Below are 5,286 nucleotides of genomic sequence, written 5' to 3' on the forward strand. Positions count from 1 at the left end.
AAATGTGTTATTGTATGACTACCATCTGAGTCTCCACCATTACACTGAAGCAAATGATAATGGTTAGGTTTTTCTCACCATTAATGTCCAGGGCCTCTTTGCCTTTGTCTCAACTAATTTTAGTGGATATTGCTTAAGGGAATGAATACCTGAATGCACAACTGACTGAATGAGGAATGAATGAATAAATGTCATATGCCGGACCTGTGTACTAGTTGCATTGAATTGATTTGAATTTCTTTCCCCAAATTTAATCTGATAGCACAGTATATACACAAGTCAAATCAAGCATAATTGATGAAGTGAGAAGAGAGAGGCTTAGAGAGAAAAAAATCTGCTGCTGCTACCTATGACTACAATAAACTGGATTTTAACTCTACCCAACATTTCCAAAGTCAGTCTGGGTGATTTGGATTAAATGCGTTTGAGTGAGACACATGAGGCTATGATGCCACCTTGTGGTTTATTTCCACATTTATTATTTCTAACCTGACAAGCACCATTACAAATTATTCAACAGACAAGAGTAGAATTTTGCTCAACTAAATATTGCTTGCATGCCATTATCCCAAAGAGTTTATTAAACATTATCATTCATTTCTTTTTGTTTTTATTTTAATTAAATAATGAATTGGTAGAGAAAATAGGGTAACCTATATATAAATTATGAATAATCAAATGAGAATTAACACTCGTGTATCCACCACCCAGATTAGTACTACCAGTATTTTAAAAAACACCTTTATGCTTCTTGCAAATTCTTTCTCGATGTTCTCCATTAACCAGGAATAACTACTATCTTGTTTTCATTTATAGTTTAATATATATGTACATATCAAGAAACAATATTTTTAATTTAGCATTTTAAAACTTCATATAAAATGGGATTATCCTGTTCCGATTTGCTTTTTATTGTTTAATATATTTTTATTGTTGATAGTATTACAGATATCTCCCATTCCCCGCCCCCTTACTCCCCTCCTCTCGGCCCATGATGCAAAATAGTTATAATCCCTCCTAAAATAATTTTCCTTCTGTTATTAGTGAAACATAGCTCAAGATTAAACAAAAACTTTTAAAAATTAATCCAGATTGTCTTCAAAAGCTGGAACATGCAGTTTTAGAAGTGGTTTAGCATGTTGTTGGACAAATGTATTTAGAGTACTTTAGAATCCGGGAAAGGAGCAGGAAGTATGTATGATACATTGGGCAAGAATCTGGACTTCAGAGTAGAATCAGAGATCTTTATGTTATTTATTCTAATGTAAATAGTGCCTGTACATAGGTGTGACATATTTTAAACCTTGGGTTAAATAACACTTAGAAACTAATTGAACTTTTGTGATGAATAAAAATAGCAGCAGTCATAAAAAGAAAAGCATAAAAACGTTCCTTCCCTGACCGGGAATCGAACCCGGGCCGCGGCGGTGAGAGCGCCGAATCCTAACCACTAGACCACCAGGGAACCTGTCGGCGGGGTTTCCTAAATCACACTTGGTGCTTTATCATGAAAACCTGCCCAATAGAAACTAAGATTGTTGTCTTCAGGCTCCGCCCCACTTCCGTCCTGTTCTGGGTTTCAGTCTCCTAAACTGGAGCTAATTCTCCGCCTCAGCGGAGCTCCGCAGCGGCTCCTAAATAATAATAATAATTAAAAAAAAGGACCCTCCAAATCCAAATCTCTTCCGATGCTGGAAAAGACGTGCTGAAATTGCTTTCTAATTACATAACATGTAAATATCTACACCTACACAAATGTTAAAGTAGGGCCCAGAACCTTGTTTTCTTAATCATCTTGTTGCTCTTTCTAAATGTAACCTCTATCTGTCTTTCTCTCTGCAGCAGACGTGAAGTCCCACTAAACAGTTTACTAAATCTGACGATAGAAAGCCACCGGCGGAGAACCTTGCACGCTGTAGAGCTGGGTGCGGCACCGCACACATCCTTGGCACAATGCGTAGGCTCTATGCTCTGTGAATGTGGGTGACAAAGGGCCATGTGCCTTAGGGACGCGTGGTGTTATATACAGTATGTATTTGGGAGTCAGCTAAGAGACCTGTGGGTGCTGCCTGGTGCAGAACCAGGGCCTCTGCAACCGAATCCAAATAAGCCCTCCAAACCCCCTGTTTCCATTATCCTCCTATTTTCCAAACAGTGTTATTATCTGGGCCATTGCGTCGCCTCTCCGCGTTTTGTACCGGACGCGGCCAGGAAATGATGTAATTGCCAAACGAGTCAAGAAATCTTACAGCCCACCCTGGATTCAGAAACGCTCCTGAAATACGAGTAGAAGGCAATAGGATGTAACTCGGCTTTGAAAGTGCCAACCGTTACAGTCAAATGTAGCCCAAGAGACCCTGCTGCTCTGCAAGATGCAAGGAGGCTTAAGTAAAACAGATATAAATTTGTAATGAACTTGCGCACAACATCCGGCGCCACTGTAAATTGCTGTCATCCATCACCATAGAAGTTAGGTGAGCCTGTGCTTGCATATTGTTTCCTGTTTTCAGCAACTCAGAGATTCTTGAAAAAGATTATTTAATAGCATGGAAACAGGAAGATTAATAGGACTTATTAGTGCTAATAAATAAAGATGGTAAAATCAGGAGAAATTCCTAAACTTTATTGTATTTTATATGAGACACACAACCTCTATCCCACAAGGAAGTTTTAGGAAATTGAGTTCAGCTAAGAGTCGCCAGAATTTAACATCAGAGTTTCTGTGTTTAAAATAAAACAAAACAAAAACTGGGGGGCGGGGGGGACCCAAAAAACCCTGAGGTAACACTTATTTATAACATTACATAAGTTTCAGGTGTACAACATTATAATTCAATATCTGTATACACTATAGCATATCTAGTCTTGAATAAAAAGATAAAATAGATATTACATTTAGATGAGGTTTTAATAGGTTTAGTTACAATATTGTACAAAAGGCATAAAAGGCTACAGCGAAAACTACCATCCCTCTGTTATCCCCAATCATTCCGCAGTTTTCCTTCCCAGAGGTAACCAGTGTTAACACTTTCTTCTGTAACCTCCTAGGCCCGTGGTCGGCAAACCGCAGCTCGCAAGCCACATGCGGCTCTTTGGCCCCTTGAGTGTGGCTCTTCCACAAAATACCACGTGTGGGTGCGCACGTACAGTGCGATTGAAACTGCATGGCCCATGCACAGAAGTCGGTTTTTGGAAAGGAGATAGATGAAACAAGTATACAAGACAAGTGTGGATGGGAGAGTTGGAAGGGCTCGGCCTCAGCGAAAGTACCTCAATCAGATTGAGGACGTTTTTAGCAAAGGCCAGCTTAGGAGTACCCTAATTAAGTTAATAACAATGTACCTACCTATATAGTTTAAGTTTGAAAAATTTGGCTCTCAAAAGAAATTTCAATCGTTGTACTGTTGATATTTGGCTCTGTTGACTAATGAGTTTGCCGACCACTGTCTTAGACATAGTCTGTGCCTATACAATATCTATATCCCTTTTGCTCTTTTTATCTTAAACCTATAGAAAATTAGAAGTATAGGACAATGAACACACATATAGAAAATTAGAAGTATAGGACAATGAACACACATATACCCTTCATCTAGACCTGTGCTATCCAATTTAGTAGCACCAGAAACACATTATATTGTGCATTGAAATGTGACTGGAAGAAATTTACATATTTTATAAGTGTTGAATGCATAGTGGCTTTATTTTGGATAAAAGGTAAAATACCTTAATATTTTTACCTTGATTACATTTTAAAATAATTTAACATGTTGAGTTAAAATATTATTACAATTAATTTAATTATTTTTACTTTTTAAAATGTAGCTACTAGAATACAATATTTAAAATTACATATGTGGTTTGCATTATATTTCTATTTTACCTAACTGATATATCACCAATTGTTACTATTTTGCCATATTTGTTTTCTCTGTATCTTTTTTTCTGAAGCAATTGAGGTTAGTTGCAAATATCATGATATTTTACCTCTAAATACTTTATCATATTTTCTAAAAACAATGTTTATAACTTAGAAAATTTAAACTTAATATACTATTATTATACAGTTAATCAAATTTTCCTCTTGTCCTGATAACACTTTTTATGCTTTTTCTTTTTATTCAAGATCCACTCAAGGATCATAGATTGCATTTATTTTTTTATTTTTTATTTTTTAAATATATCTTTATTGATTTCAGAGAGCAAGGGAGAGATAAAGAGAAATAGAAACATCAATGATGAGAGAGAATCATTGACCAGCTGCCTCCTGCATGCCCCACACTGGGGATCGAGCCTGCAACCCAGGCATGTGCCCTAACTGGGAATGGAATAGTGATCTCCTGGTTCATAGGTCAGCACTCAACCACCGAGCCACGCCAGCTGGGCATATATTGCATTTGGTTGTCATGTTTCTGTAGTCTTCTTCCTTTAATCTGAAATAACTCCTTTTTAAAACAATAATAACAACATTGACCTTTTTGAATAGTGAAGGACAGTTGTTTCAGAAATTACATCAGTGCATTACATCAAAATGCACATAATGCTGGTGTATGGTATTATGTGTCATGTAAATGTGGTAGGGAGAAAAATGGTGCCCATGGAGGTGTCCCGGTCCTCCCAAATGCAAGAACCTTACTTCACCTGGCAGTACAAATTTCACAGATGTGATTAAATTAAGGATTTTGAGACAGATGGGCCCCAAATCATCACATGGGTCCTTCTAAGTCAGTGGTTCTCAACCTTCCTAATGACGCGACCCTTTAATACAGTTCCTCATGTTGTGGTGACCCCCAACCATAAAATTATTTTTGTTGCTACTTCATAACTATAATTTTGCTACTGTTATGAATCGTAATGTAAATATCTGATATGCAGGATGTATTTTCATTGTTAAAAATTGAACATAATTAAAGCATAGTGATTAATCACAAAAACAATATGTAATTATATATGTGTTTTCCGATGGTCTTAGGCGACCCCTGTGAAAGGGTTGTTCGCCCTCCAAAGGGGTCTCGACCCACAGGTTGAGAACCGCTGTATCTATGTGAAGGAGGGAGGCAGAGGAGTCGGAGTCCCACTGATGGGCTCTGAGGAAGACTCAGCCCGCCTTTGCCGGCTTTGAGGGTGGAGGGAAGGGACCATGAGCCAAGGACTATGTAGGTGCTCTCCAGAAGCTGGAAAATGCCAGGAAAGCAGAGTCTCGCCTGGAGTTTCCAGAAAGAAACCAGCTCTGCCAACACCTGCTAGTAGAGTTTAGCCTGGTGAGATGTGTCAGATTTCTGGACT

At 37.9% G+C, this 5,286-nt stretch overlaps 1 non-coding gene across 1 annotated transcript; it reads right to left on the minus strand.

Annotated features, from left to right (window-relative positions):
* Positions 1-1,393: 1,393 nt before the first annotated feature.
* On the minus strand, positions 1,394-1,465 carry TRNAE-CUC (transfer RNA glutamic acid (anticodon CUC)). Its single transcript has one exon. It is a non-coding gene; the product is annotated as a tRNA-Glu (tRNA).
* Positions 1,466-5,286: the final 3,821 nt, after the last annotated feature.

The sequence above is a fragment of the Myotis yumanensis genome, unplaced genomic scaffold, assembly GCF_028538775.1.
Source record: "Myotis yumanensis isolate MYYU_CA2020_CCGP unplaced genomic scaffold, mMyoYum1.0.hap1 SCAF_6, whole genome shotgun sequence".
NCBI lineage: Eukaryota > Metazoa > Chordata > Mammalia > Chiroptera > Vespertilionidae > Myotis > Myotis yumanensis.